The sequence below is a fragment of the Mobula birostris genome, chromosome 3 (assembly GCF_030028105.1).
Source record: "Mobula birostris isolate sMobBir1 chromosome 3, sMobBir1.hap1, whole genome shotgun sequence".
Lineage (NCBI taxonomy): Eukaryota > Metazoa > Chordata > Chondrichthyes > Myliobatiformes > Myliobatidae > Mobula > Mobula birostris.
The window spans coordinates 195501029-195516983 of NC_092372.1; the positions used below are offsets into that span (position 1 = coordinate 195501029).

At 42.7% G+C, this 15955-nt stretch overlaps 1 protein-coding gene across 1 annotated transcript in view; it reads right to left on the reverse strand.

The window, feature by feature from the left end:
* LOC140195520 (integrin beta-1-A-like) overlaps positions 1-15370 on the reverse strand; it is a 77754-nt gene extending 62384 nt beyond the window's left edge. Inside the window, exon 1 of the mRNA XM_072253975.1 lies at positions 15080-15370. The gene's annotated coding sequence lies outside the window, so the exon portion shown is untranslated. The remainder of the gene's footprint in view (positions 1-15079) is intronic.
* Between the last annotated feature and the right edge of the window lie 585 nt (positions 15371-15955).

Sequence of the window (15955 nt, forward strand, 5' to 3'; positions counted from 1 at the left end):
TGGTATTGAACGCTGAACTGAAATCAATGTACAGGATTCTGGCATAAGTGTCTTTGTTGTCCAAGTGAGAGAGAACTGTGTGCAGTGTGGTGGATACTGCGTCCTCCGTAGAGCGATTTGGACGATAAGCAAACTGTAGAGGATCCAGTGATGCGGGGAGGCTGGCTGTGATATGAGGTTTGACGAGCCGTTTGAAACATTTCATCACTATGGGGGTCAGGGCAACGAGATGGTAATCATTCAGACAGGCTACAACTGATTTCTTTGCTACAGGGATGATTGTGGAGGTTTTGAAGCATCTGGGGACAATAGCTTGACTAAGGGAGATGTTGAAAATGTCTGTCAGGACATCTGCTAATACATCAGCACATTCCTTGAGCACATGTCCAGGGATGTTGTCGGAACCTCCCGCTTTTCGTGGGTTGACCCTGGGAAGGGTCCTCCATGTTTGCTCTGGATCAATGATTGGAGCCGGCTGGTCAGATGGTAAAAAGGGACTGGCTCTCCCCCTTGCTGTAGTGTTTGATGCTTCGAAGCGGGCAAAGAAACTGTCAAGCCTGTCTGGTAGAGAGGCATAGCTGTCATCAGTTTTCTGCCTGATCTTGTAGTCTGTCAGAGCTTTAATTCCCTGCCACATCCGTCTGGTGTCACCTGTGTCACAGAAATGTCCATGTATTTTGCCCGCGTAGGCCCTTTTCGCTTTCCTGATCCCTAGTGAAAGCGCAGACCTGGCTGAACGAAGCGCACTCCTGTCCCCCGATCTGTAGGCTGTCACGGGCCTTCAGTAGTGAATGCACCTCTGTTGTCATCCATGGCTTTTTATAGCCACGTGTGGTTAAACATGTGGTTAAGGTTTTCATCACAGTGTCATCCTCCGTGCATTTGGCTATGTAGCTGATTACTGCCTCCGCATACTCCTCAATGTCTGTATGGTCATCATAGGAGGCTGCTGTTTTGAATATGTCCCAGTCTGTGCGCAAAAAAACAGTCTTGTAGTGCTGAGGCTGCTCCTTTTGGCCAGACCCTTGTCTCTCTTTTCTCTGCTCTCACATGTTTAAGCAGTGGTTTATATGCTGGGGTTAGCATGACAGATATGTGGTCAGAGTGGCCAAGATGGGGACGGGGGGCTGCTTTGTATGCCTGTGGTGTGTTGGTATAAACCAAGTCCAGTGTGCTGTCTCCCCTGGTTTTGAAATCCACATATTGCCGGAATTTGGGGAACAGTCTTTAAGCTGGTGTGGTTAAAGTCCCCAGCAATCACCACAAATCTGTCAGGATGTGTAGTCAGTAGCTCACTGATGGCTTCATGTGGGCCTCCCAGTGCTCTGTTAGCATTAGCCTTAGCATTGGCATTGGGAGCTACGTAAACAGCTGCCACAAACATGATGGTGAATTCCCTCGGCAGATAGAACGGCTGGCATTTCACAATGAGAAATTCAGCCAGTGGTGAGCAGTGTTTAGCAGCTACTGTAGCGTTCACACACCAGTCTTCGTTTATATAAACACACAGACCTCCTCCTCAGCTCTTACCAGAGCTAGCTGCCCCTCTGTCCGCACGAAACGATGTCATTCCCTCTAGCTGTATCGCCGCGTCCGGTAAGTTGTCATGGAGCCAGGATTCCATTAAGACATACACACAGCAGTCTTTAAATTCCTTGCCTGTCTCTCTCAGCAGACACAGCTCATCCAGCTTGTTGTCGATGATTAAAAATCAAATGACAACTTTATAGCACCTGATACAGTTCATTGCATGTTATGGTTTCTATAAAAACAAAACACAGCAACATAACAATCCCAATCTTTTGTGGTCAGATCTAGCTGCAGAGCCAGTACATTTTGCAGTTAACACCATCCTGACTCTACAGAAATCCCTAAAAGGGCTTTGAGTTATCATAACATCAAGTTTAATAAAACTGACAATATGACAACTCAGAGTCCTGGGGAAGGGTGTTTGATGTTGAAAGGCCCGAAACACCTGATGACCCCAGGTTACATCACTGATGATGTGCCCCAGCGCATCTGCAGGATGTACCTCAGCATCAATGGAGCCCATTTTCAATTACTAATTTTACTTCCACAGTATCCATCTTACATTCACCACTGGTTTTATTATACAACATTTAATTGCAAAAAACAGGGCAGGCAGTGCAAACGTACAATATGCACAGCCTTTTAAAGGTTATTCAGCATACAGAAATCAGATTTCCTTCCACCCTTTGAAAGGTAAATAGATTTCATTTTAAACCTCTGCATCCTCTCCAAAGACTCCACATCCTTCCTGTCTTGGGGTGATCAAACCTGAATGCAACACTCCAGATGCAACCTACCTGGAGCTGCAACATTACCTCCTGACCATGAACACAGTTCCTTGACCAATAAAGGCAAGGATGCCATATGCTTTATTAAGACACTGTCACCCTGTCAAGTTGATAGGTGGATGCAAATGTGTGTGGGGGGGCAGGGTGATGGTCATATGTGAAAAGTGTAATATGCTCTCAAATGTTTACGTGTCACCTTTCACTTCAGGTAAAGTTTAGTGTCTTCTTGCATCAACTGTTAGTAATTTTACTGTTTAAAATATAATGACGGTCTGACTTCACTTGTCATGCTTCATTACACAGCAGCATATGCCAGCTCTCAATACTGGGTCCATATTTTGCTGATATCAGCTCTTTACAGCTACTTGCTTCACAAGTTCAGTTTTACACATTGTGATCTCAGTTTGAATTTTAATTCTTTAACTCAGGGGGGGGGGAATCAGCACAGGTAATATCAGCATAGGTAATATTGGAAAGAATACAAACACAGGTTTGTTTTGACTTATGGTTCTGAGTATGCAGAGAGAAACATATCTGATAGACCCATTTGACAAAGCTGGTTCTACATATTGTTATGCTTACGTTACCCAGTCCAACCAAACCAATTAAACTGACTGGAGTTCATGCATAGTAAAAAGCTACAATGTTTCAAATGGAGGACCATGGAGCTTTCCCCTTACTTGTGATCCACGAAAATGTTGCTCCTATTGATCCTGTCTAAACCCTCATCTTTAAATTCACCGAAGTTAACAACATACATTTTTAGTACACACCTTTGGTTGCCATGAAACAGTATTATTTATATGGTGAAACAGACATTCTCTATTCATGCCCACAAAAATGTGCAGACCAAACTGCATTCTTAGAGAATTTGAATTAAACTCATGATGCACCAAGTTTTTCCACATTCATTCACAGGATGTGATCATTACTGGAAAAGTTTAACCCCAAACTGAGAAAGTGATTAGAGTCTTTTACACCACTTGCTCTGGGGCCAGACCAAACAAAGATAGCAGATTTCCTTCTGTAAAAAGGCCTAAGTGAACCTGAAGGGATTTCACAACAATCTGCAGTTTCAGTTACTATACTGAAACTCGCTTCGAAGTAGACTTAATTATTTGAATTTATATTCTCCAACTGGCATTGTGAGAACTGAATTTACTATACATATTGGGATCAACAATGCAGAACTCTGATTCTTAAGCCAGTGAAATTAGCTATAACACTCACACTCTCAAGATGAATTGAAAATATATTTTTCATAAAGTAAAAGTTGCCCTTCATAAAGTTTTGTTACAGACTTGGAAATTTAAGTTTTGCAAAAATCAAAGGCTATGACCCAATGTTTTCTGATAGACCCCCATCATTATCCACCATTAATGTTGCAAAATGAAAGACTGAAATACAATCGCAAACTCTCCACATCACATGAATATCTAAAAGAACATGGCAACATGAAAACAAAATCCAAAAAATTTGCATGGCATTATTTCCACTTCAGTGTTGCATAAACCACATAAACTTATGTCTGAAAACATGAAGTCTGACAGTAACAGACTCAACACAAGCTTATCACCTGAAAAAAAGCCAATGGGCATTATGGGACCTCACAGCACACATATTACACTTAATTAGTTGTTTTCCATCTGGGTAGTTGGGGCTGAAAAAATATGGGGTTGGCAGGAAAACTCTGATCTCAAACCTCCAATGCCTTGTGGCTATAACCACTCATGGGAAAGGCTTCTGGAGTAAATCCCAAGGGGGAAAAAAAACTGAGTTGGAGTCCATTGAGTTCAATGCTGACTGGCAATTCCTGCGGTGCTGCTGGTGCCAAACTGTATCAGCCTCTGCAGTTCCTCTGGATCAGGGGTTCCCAACCTTGCTTGGTCCATGGCATTAAAAAAAGTTTGCAACCCCTGCTTTAGATTCATCAGCTGTATTGAGAGGGAGAGCTTACAGCTTGGCAACAGCTTGCTCTTCACATGGTACTGTTCTGGCTTGCATATTGACTTAGACAGTTAAGATGCTACACCCAGGGTCAACCATGACCAATGGAGGGCCTCATTTCATTTATAGTATACTTCACTTTATCAAGCTGTTTCATATTTTAGCACTACAGAATAACTTCAGAGCAACCTGGGCTACGCACAGCTGCCCCAGTTGTAACAGTGACTTCACACGGCTAGCTGTCCATGTCAGCAGGAGATTCCTAGAGATGAAAAATCAGAACTATTGAAAATGCTACACTGAAACTTAGGTTGCACAATGTTGTACTGTCCAAGTAACGTAATTAGAGAAGCACTGCAAATAAATAGTTTACACCAAGTTACCTATTTTAAATAGGTACTGCATAAATCATTACTCTCAATAAAAACAATCTGGGACAGGGTTGAGAGGGATAATAAATCACGCAGGATTTATGTATTATGTATTTATTTATTTATTTAGAGATACAGCATGGAACAGGCGCTTCCATCAACACACTGACTTAACCTAGCCTAATCACAATACTCGAAGGGAATTGTAAAAGTAGAACACTGGAAATTCAGATTTCTAGATTGACTTTCCAAGGTGTTCAAGGCCAAGACTTATCACCACCTTACTGCTCAGAGTAACTAAAAATGGACAAAAGGGATTTGCACGATTTACAAATCAACAAAAAACTGATATAACTCAGTTGATTTAAGAAATGTAATGGGCTTAAGTACTTCAGAAAAAGAGTTCCTGATAGCAAGACTTTCCATTGATGATTCTACCAGTAGAGCACAGAAACATGGTCACTTACAATTAAAGGAATGGACAATGCTGAGGTAGTAATCAATGAATTTGGAAAAGGATACAAGTAACAGTTATTTTCCCAGTGTCTCATTGAAAAAGCTAATGGACACTAGACAAGATCCAAGCCTCAGGCAATATAATCCATAGGAATATTGCCAATTGCTTTTGTACTTTACTATGAAACAAACTTACACCAATATGAGAAACTATGGGTTTATTCCCTGCCCATTAAATTTAAATATACAACTTATGTTGACCCATCAATATAGAACTATAAGTATAGCATAAAGCCAAAGCCTATATGATGGAAGCAAATTCCAGTGAGATTACTGAAAGAGTTGATCTGGTGTAATTGCTAACACTTTCCCCTCAGATCAACAACAAAGAAAGAAGAACCCAGTTATTTCCCTGATGGCTGTACTGCATACAAATTGCTAAATGTGCACCCCCCCCCCAAAAAAAAGAAACACTTATTTGGCTTCCATGAGGTGCCCTGTGGCCATGAACACTTGCATAATTGCAGGTTCACAGTTCTTGCATTGCAATCCCAACATACTGCAGAATGGACTAGTGGTGCTAGAAAACAATCAAAAAAAAGTTACACTTCAGGATATCCCAATGAAGATTAATTGGCTCCTTAAAGATGCCTTAAGGCCATGAAAACTACTTCTCTCAAAACCGAGGAAGTACATTTTTCTTGAAATAGTCATCGCTACAGAGACATGCAGCAGCCAATCTGTACACAGCAAAGTTTTGGTCAGTTATGCAAAGAATAACTAAATTATTTTTCTTTATTTTGTTTAATGCACAAATTTTGACCTGGACATCAAGAAAACTGCCCTGATCATGTTTGATTAATACCATTGTACTTTCTTTGTGAGAGAGATCCACTCTTGATGTCTCATTAAAAACATTGCACAATAGACATCAGGCACACTTCCTTAGAAATTTCAACACAGTCCACTTGTCAGGACATAGTATTAAAACAATGTCAACTAATGCTAGTTGGCACGGAAGAAAAACAAAAATCATTCATATTTTAAATCATTAATTTTGGGTTTAGCTCTGCGCATATCGATTTAAAGAGTTGTTGTGTTTTCAGTCATTTCACAAACCTGTTACATAAACTACTAAGAGTACAAAACGCTATTATGATCTTAGTATGCAAATTTGCAATTCCCAAAATCACAACAAATAACTAAGAAAGCTCATTGGTGCAACAACTAATCTTACCTAAAACTGTAAAATGGATGGTCAAATTTTGCCTTTTAAATTGATATCATATTCTACACAATTTAAGATTACTAATTTACCAACTAAACCCATATATAATGATTCCACAGCTAACACATGCCAAATTTATATGCAGAAAATAATCCAGGCATATAAACGATCTTATAGTTGCAATGTCCTGCATCCAAGATGTGCGCAGCTAACCAAAGTACTACGAAATATACTTTTTCCGGACCATGATCACTGCAATCCACAGCCCATAATTTCCCTTTGGGAGCTGTGCATTTGAACCTTCTGAATGAAATGACATTTCTGCAGTATCATGAAGGATTAGGTAGACTCTCAAGAACGCAGGTATGGCCGCATCGGCCATTGCTGGAGCAGACTGCCAGCTTGATGGAAACTTCGGGGCTCGGGTCCGAAAGCAAAAAACAAACTGATCGAGGTCGAGGGCAGAGGACGACCCAGTATTAAACCCACTACTCTGAGTCAGCCAGGATCTGAGCCTGCCTCCCTGCATTTGACCGATCTCCCTCTCTTCTCACTACTATCACTGGGTGAGAGGTGCAGGTGTCCTGACCAGCTGCACTCGCCTCAGTACTGAATGACTCCGTAGCTGTGCTCTCACGTTTGAGAAATTTGTAGTTCATGTTCTGTGCATTATTTGTTTACATTTTCATTGTTTGCATGATATGTTCATTTTTTTCCCCACAATGGATGTGACAGTCTTTGTTCTGTGGTGTTTTTCATGGACTCTACTGTGTTCCTTTGTTTTATGGCTGCCGTCTGCAATAAGGTTGTATATCTTATACAAACTTTGAACTTTGCAAAGATATTGCCAGATTCAAACTTGCTCTGTACTTTCTAATGCTATCACATCTTTCCTGTCATGTGCTGACCAAAATTCTGCACAGTATTCTGTGGCCTATGTAACTGCAGAGTTAAATTCCTGTTACATTGTAAAGTTCAAAAATTAGTGGTCATCCACATCCCTGTACACTTCACAATGCACTCCCAGGGCGGAGGAGGCGCGGCAGGTGAAGCTAATTACTCAAATTATCAGCTAATATAAACAAGGTTTGCTCTAAGGGAGCGGCCTTGTTGAGGGAAGTGCCTTGTGAGAAAAGTGCGAGTCCTTGGCTCGAGAGTCTTTGGCAAGGAGGCTAAGGGAGGAGACTACGCCACAGTTGAAGAGGTGAAGAGATGACCACTAGGCTGATTCAGTGTGCTACATGCATGATGTGGCAGGTCAGGGACACTGATAGTGCCTCTGGCTCCTAAACCAGTGGAAAATGTGTCCAGATTCAGCTTCTGAAGGACCGTGTTGCAGCACTGGAGAGGCAACTGGATGACCTTAGGTTAATCCGGGAGAACAAGAGTTTTCTGGACAGGACCTACAGTGAGATCATTACACCCAGGATATAGGAAGAGAGAAGGAGGACCACGATGAGCAAGGAAAGGATGCTTGAAGTACAGGAGACCCCAGGGGATGTGCCTCTCATAAACAGGTTCACCCTCTTGGAAGCTGTCGGGACAGAAGATGATGCCAGCCTGAGAGGCGGTCAGGTCTGCGAGTCAACAATGGGCGCTGAAGCAAAGCCGAGGAGACAAACGTCAGGTAGAGCCGTGGTAGTAGGGGACTCCATAGTGAGAGGTACAGAAAGGGGTTTCTGTGGCAACAGGCGAGATTTAAGGATGGTGTGCTGCCTCCCTGGTGCCGGGATCCAGGATGTCATGGACCGATTGGAGGGAATCCTCAAGAGTGAAGGTGAACATCCGGAAGTGGTGGTGCATGTCGGCACAAATGACGTGGGGAAGAAGAGGAAAGACATTCTACAGCGCGACTTCAGAGAACTCGGAAGAAGGCTGAAAAGCAGGACTTCCAGGGTGGTCATCTCTGGTTTGCTTCCAGTTCCTCGTGCTGGAGTGGGCAAGAACAGGGAGATAATGGATCTGAATGTGTGGCTGAGGAACTGGCGCAGGAAGCAAGGATTTACATTCTTGGACCACTGGGGTATGTTTCGGGGTAAGGATGAATTGTACAAAAGGGACAGGTTGCACCTTAATAAGTGGGGCACCAGCATTCTGGCAGGCAGGTGTGTTTAAACTAAGTAGTGGGGAGGAGGGGATGAACTGGAAATATAAGGATGGAAATAAAGGGAAAGTGAGAATAATGGAAGTTAAGAAAGACAGCAGAATCAACAGAGCAGAAAGCTCAAGAAGGGATCGTACAGTATGGCCAAGTGAAATAGGAACTGATATGGGAGGTGAGGGGAGTAAGGAATTAAAAGTATTGTATATGAATGCACGAAGTATAAGAAATAAAGTGGATGAGCTTGAGGCACAGTTGGAAATTGGTAAGTATGATGTTGTGGGAATAACAGAGACATGGCTTCAAGTGGACAGCGCCTGGGAAATGAATATTCATAAGGTACGAAGGTAAACTAGCCAACAATATAAAGGAGGATAGTAAAAGCTTCTTTAGGTATGTGAAAAGGAAAAAAGTGGTTAAGACCAAAATTGGGCCCTGGCAGATGGCAGATTGGGAAATGGCAGACGAGTTGACAGGTACTTTGGATCTGTCTTCACAAGGGAAGACAGAAACAATCTCCCAGATATAATAGTGGCCAAAGGACCTAGGGTAATGGATGAACTGAAGGAAATTTATATTAGGCAGGAAATGGTGTTGGATAGACTGTTGGGTCTGAAGGCTGATAGTCTGCATCCCAGGGTACTTAAGGAGGTGGCTTTAGAAATCGTGGACGCATTGGTAATCCTTTTCCAATATCCTATAGATTCAGGATCAGTTCCTGTGGATTGGAGGGTGGCTAATGTTGTCCCTCTCTTCAAGAAGGGAGGAAGAGAAAAAGCAGGGAATTATAGACCGGTTAGCCTGACGTCTGTGCTGGGAAAGATGCTGGAGTCAATTATAAAAGATGAAATTACGACACATCTGGATAGCAGTAACAGGATCGGTCTGAGTCAGCATGGATTTACGAAGGGGAAACCGTGCTTGACTAACCTTCTGGAATTTTTTGAGGATGTAACTATGAAAATGGACAAGGGACAGCCAGTGGATATAGTGTACCTGGACTTTCAGAAAGCCTTTGATAAAGTCCCACATAGGAGATTAGTGGGCAAAATTAGGGCACATGGTACTGGGGGCAGAGTACTGACATGGATTTAAAATTGGCTGGCTGATAGAAAACAAAGAGTAGCCATTAATGGCTCCCTCTCGGAATGGCAGGTGGTGACCAGTACCGCAGGGTTCAGTGCTGGGACCGCTGCTGTTTACAATATATATTAATGATTTAGATGAGGGAATTAAAAGTAACATTAGCAAATTTGCCAATGACACAAAGCTGGGTGGCAGTGTGAAATGTGAGGAGGATGTTATGAGAATGCAGGGTGACTTGGTCAGGCTGGGTGAGTGGGCAGATGCAGTTTAATGTGGATAAATGTGAGGTTATCCACTTTGGTGGTAAGAACAGGAAGGTAGATTATTATCTAAATGGAGTCAAGTTAGGAAAAGGGGAAGTACAATGAGATCTAGGTGTTCTTGTACATCAGTCACTGAAAGCAAGCATGTAAGTACAGCAAGCAGTGAAGAAAGCTAATGGCATGCTGGCCTTCATAACAAGGAGAATTGAGGATAAGAGCAAAGAGGTCCTTCTGCAGTTGTACAGGGCCCTGGTGAGACCACACCTGGAGTACTGTGTGCAGTTTTGGTCTCCAAATTTGAGGAAGGACATCCTTGCTATTGAGGGAGTGCAGCGTAGGTCCACAAGGTTAATTCCCGGGATGGCGGGACTGTCATATGTTGAAAAATTGGAGCAACTGGGCTTGTATACTCTGGAATTTAGAAGGCTGAGAGGGGATCTTATTGAAACATACAAGATTATTAAGGGATTGGACACGCTGGAGGCAGGAAGCATGTTCCTGCTGATGGGTGAGTCCAGAACCAGAGGTCACAGTTTAAGAATAAGGGGTAGGCCATTTAGAACAGAGTTGAGGAAAAACTTTTTCACCCAGAGAGTGGTGGATATATGGAATGCTCTGCCCCAGAAGGCTGTGGAGGCAAAGTCTCTGGATGCTTTCAAGAAAGAGATGGATAGAGCTCTTAAAGATAGTGGAATCAAAGGTTATAGGGATAAGGCAGGAGGAACTGGATACTGATTGTGGATGATCAGCCATGATCACAGTGAAAGGCGGTGTTGGCTCGAAGGGCCGAATGGCCTACTCCTGCACCTATTGTCTATTATTGAATATTTCCCCCTTCACTTCCAAATTTATCACCTCACACCAATTTAATTTCATTTTCCACTTTATTGCCTGACTGGTCAGATCTTCTATATCCTCCTGGAATCAAAAGCTTTCCTCTTTTTTGAACAATTTTACCACTACTAACTTTTCTATCATACCCTCTACATCCAAGGCAGAATCATCAATAGTTATTTGGGAGAAATTGAGACGAGCACATTTTAGCCCAATTATACAAACTGACCAAAGTAGTCAAAGATTCATTGAAATAGTTAAAAAGGCCTATAAAAGACAAACTGCTGTTTAACTGAGTAACAAACTACGCACTTAAATGAAATACAGAACAGATAAGAACACTACCAATACTGGTGGCCCATCATGTCCGACGATGACAGAAACCTGTGCAGCAGAGTTTTCAAAAGGAGAAAAGCTATGCAGTGAGGCAGTTCTACTCTCTTGACCTCAGAAGTCTGGGTCTAGTGGTACGAACAAGTATCACAAACTGGGTTCTTCCTTGGTTGCAGTGGATAACCATGACACCTTAAGCAAATAAGATATAGGAGCGGAATTAGGCCATTTGGTCCATTAAGTCTGCTCTGCCATTTCATCATGACAGATCCATTTTCCACTTCAGCCCTAATTTTCCGGCCTTCTCCCCATATCCCTTCATGCCTTTCTACTTCCTCAAAATTACCTGCCACTCCTTCTATTCCTCGTCATGCCCTTTGCTCTCCACAGCAATTTGTAGTACCGCCTTTGTAGCAGCTGAAACTCACCAAAGATCTCATCTGCCCAGTCCCCCGGAGATGGCTTTGACTGCCTGTAGAGGCATGTCCTTATCTCACTTGGGTACGAGGCTGCTGGTTACTCCTAGCTGGTTTAGCAAGCCTGTCGAAGTGGTGTACGGGGGTCTGGCCACTGTCGCATGTAAACAGCTACCTGGAGCCACAGGTGAGAGCTAAGTGCTTGGTGGGACCAAAGGTGAGTGAACTTCTCTGGAATGGACATGACGAGCTCCTTCATCAGAGATGCTACCTCTCCCTGTTCATCCCATACCAATACTACTGCAGTACTATAAAACTTTGTATTAGTTCCTAATCGTTATCAATGGATGAATTTATCAAGTGTATGCTGCCATGTACTTTTGATTGACTGCAAATGATCAAAATTAGCGAAGGCACCTACTGCAGATAATGGACTGCCTTCACACAATGCTTTCAACAATTGCATCTTCCAAATCTTCATTTTCATTGTAACATTCAAAATGACTGTTGACACCCTCAAATTCTTTGTAGTTCCTAACGAAGTATTAAAATCATTTTATTTTCACTCATGGTTATTTCTGGCACCTCCAAGCCTGAATGCCTGAAATCGCAGTGAGCAAAACAGTTCTGAATTGTCCTACTGCTTCTTTCTCACCAATTATCAGCGACAAAAATCACTGACTTTTGAACACAAAAGCAGATATCTGATACTATGTAAAAACTATTCGTTCTAAGCATGCAAACATGAGGAAATCTACAGACGCTGGAATTTCAAGCAACACACATAAAAGTTGCTGAACGCAGACCAAGCTGCATCTCTAGGAAGAGGTACATTCGACGTTTCGGGCCGAGACCCTTCGCCAGGACTAACCAAAAGAAAAGCTAGTAAGATTTGAAATCTCTTACTAGCTCTTCTTTCAGTTAGTCCTGACGAAGAGTCTTGGCCCGAAACGTCGACTGTACCTCTTCCTAGAGATGCTGCCTGTTCTAAGCATAGTGTAGTGTCTAACAGCTTTGCAGGTGCACACGACTGATGCTAGTTAGAAACAATTCGGCAACAGTTTCTGTCCCAATTAAGCTGCGTAGTGTCCCAAATAAATGAAGGGAATTATTAGATTTTCTTTCAGAGTTGTCCCAAATAACTAGCTGCCCTGATTAACCAATGGTCCAATTAACCGGAATCCACTGCACATTCAATGAGACAAAGCCCTGAAGAAAGCCAATGATAACGGTCAAAGAATTGCCACTTAACCAATTTTGCATTCAATTTGTAATTCTCTCTTGAATTACTCCTACCTTTCTAACTAGTCTTAATGCAAGTCTTTCTAATTGCTCAAACCAATCTAGGTTAATTCAGTTAGTTTAACATAACCTCTCATTAAGCAAATAAAACTTGTGTTCCAGTCTTAAACACAAGATTCTGCAGAGCAAAACACACAAACTCTGCAGGTCAGGCAGCATCTACGGGAAGGAATAAAAAGTCAATGTTTCTAGCTGAGACCTCATCAGGTCCTGGTGTGAAACGACGCCTGTTTATTCATTTCCATAGATGCGGCCTAACTCACCAGCATTTTGTGTGAGCTTTCCAGTCTTCTGGGGTTTCTTCCGAGCCTAATGATTTTTTTGTAGCTTACACACGATTTATTAATAAAATTTAAGGCATCCGTTAGTCTTGTGAGACCATGGATCTGCGCCTGGAAAATCTTCACTCTCCAGGGTGCGGGCCTGGGCAAGGTTGTATGGAAGACTGGCAGTTGCCCATGCTGCAAGTCTCCCCTCTCCATGACACCGATGTTGTCCAAGGGAAGGGCAAGGGCTGATACAGCTTGGCGCCAGTGTCGTCGCAGAGCACTGTGTGGTTAAGTGCCTTGCTCAAGGACACAACACGCTGCCTCAGCTGGGGCTCGAACTCACGACCTTCAGGTCGCTAGTCAAATGCCTTAACCACTTGGCCACATGTCCGCTATTATTAATAAAATAGATAAAATATATCAATTCTGTCAGCAGTGTCCATATCAATCAATAAACATGTTCCAATGACATCCTCTGAAACTGTATTTTAACTATTGTAACTCATCTACTAAATATACTGGAGATACTAATCAGAAAAGGTCCATCATATCCAGGCCCCAGGTGATACATATGTAATTACAAGTCATTGTTTCGTCTGGCATGAAGTGTGGTCTGGGAGAGGCAGACGCAAGTCTGTCTGTTTGGCAGCTGGGGTTGGATTAATCTGGCATCTCATCTTCAGCTGCTTCAACCTGAGTTGGCATCGCCTGATGGAGTCCTTGAAGCACACAAGCCTCCACACAACAGGTAAGGGAAAATAATGTCATCACTGGTGTCCTTGCTATTCCAATGAGATGAACTAATTGAAAAGGGGACTACGCTTTCTCCAATGTTTCATCTTGGATGGTGCTCAGCCACAGTACTGAGAGAACACCACAGTGTCAGAAGAACCATGATTCGGAATTAGCCCTTACATCAAGGCCGTCTGCAAAAGCTCCCAAATAAATATATCAGTGGACAGGGCTATTTCTGGCACATTGATTTATTTATAATGACATTAGAATAACTAAGCCAAATTACACACACACTTTCACATTATGAGAATGTCGTTGTTTTCCCCTTAAAGAAAAACTGAATACATTAACCATCAGGACACTTTGGATTTGTATGTGCATATCTTTGTCCTGTAAGACCAATATACTTTACAGCATAACATCTGCAGAATAGCTGCAGAACTGACGCTCAAGTCCTGGGCAGGAAGTCAGAGGGAGAGCGAAGTTCCGTTATTTTTAGTTTCTGATTCGTTGTGTGAGATACTTTTTTCTTAAAATGTAGTAAGGAGAACCTAATCTATCAAGTCAAATTAATTTCTTAAACGGAATTACTAATATTCTTCAACACCTTAGGCCGTTGAAATCCTTTTCCATATTTGTCCATTTGCGAAATAAAAATAGGTCACGTCATCGCTCGCACAAAGCCTTGCTTGGCAATTTCTTTTTTTGTTTAAAGTTATTGTATCACAAAAATACATCTGCAAAATAGGGTGTTCCACGGTTAATCTTTTACAGTTGTAAAAAAAACCTTCAAAGTGGAACTACTTTTGTTTGAATTTAAAGCTGAGATACTTAAAGAGTCAAAGAGCAGTCATTTTTATAAAACAAAAGCAAATAAAATGCACACTCAAGACCACTAAAAGGGAAAGCTAGATAGCTTTCGTCGGGTGTTTAACTACTACTGCGAATACTTAAAGTTAGACATAAAGACATCCTCACATAATAGAAACAAGTGATCATATTAAAACTCTTTCACATGGACCTTCGAAGTTTCAACTAAGCAAGAAAAAAAATGGTGTTGTGGATGGGAAAACAAAAGAGTAAAAACTCGAACCGGCCTGACCATACAATGCTCAAATTCTCGCAAGAATGTCCACAAAAAAATCTCGCTCAGTGTGGAGAAAACAGCCCCGACAAGACTTGGAACTATACCCTTCATCATACTTGTGTATATAAATACGAAAAGATGTATATTTCAGTGGCTGTACGTCCCCCACCCATAAATAGGACATGTGTCACATTTCCGTCCTTTCTATGGTAGGAGGGAGAGATATCATATTGATAATGACCATATGGACAACTTGTACCCCGAGAAAAGCGCCGACGGACCCCGATCGGTCGGCGGTGCCTTGTGCAAGGAGAGAATGAGCGGCCCACTTACCTTAAATGTGCAGGTCAACCGGAGTTAGCAGATTCCCAGCTACTCAAATGACTTCTAGCCCCGGCTACACTCCTCGGTGGATTGATATGCACACAATGGATGTCTTCGCCCGCTCATTTACGATCTCTGCTTTCTTTTTTTTTGAAAAACAAAGCTATCCCCACCCTGTCACCGACGCACAATTTCTCTAGGGCCGCGGCTGCGCCCGCGACTACTCCTTACTTTTGCGATCACCCCTGCGTCTCCCTACTGCTCCCCGAGCACTGCCGACGGCTTCCGAGTTCAGCCGAGCGGCGGCAGTGCCCGCCGGAAACGAATTCCTGAGCAGACGCGTCACTGTGTGGGCGTAGGGCTGAGGGAAGGGTGATGTCATCGCCGGGAGAGTGGCTGACGCATGGAAGGGTGGGGGACGGTGGAGCCGAGGGCTGTGGGAGAAAGATCGTGTGAAGTAAACTTGAATGCCAACGAGAATCAGTTTGTTAGACGGCTTCAGTGGTGGGGGAAAAACAGTTAACGTTTTCAGGTGAATGACAAATGGCAGACAGTTGGATAGGAAAGGTTTCAAGGGATGCAGAACAGCACGGTGTGGGGGCCCATGATGTTGCGCTTGACATATGTAAACCTACACCACGTCCAATTTAACCTACCGAGCCCATAACCATCATTTTCTTACATCCATGTGCTTATCTAAGAGTATCTTAAAACTCTTATCAACTCTGCCACCAGCCAGGTAGAGTTGAAGGAAACCAGGTAGACTCGATGTGAGGAGGATGTGACTTCTGACGGATTAATGTATTAATGGAGGGACCCCCCCCCTCCGTTTTGGGTTCAATGCCGACAAGTGGAACTAGCTTAGTTGGGAATTTTGGTGAGTAT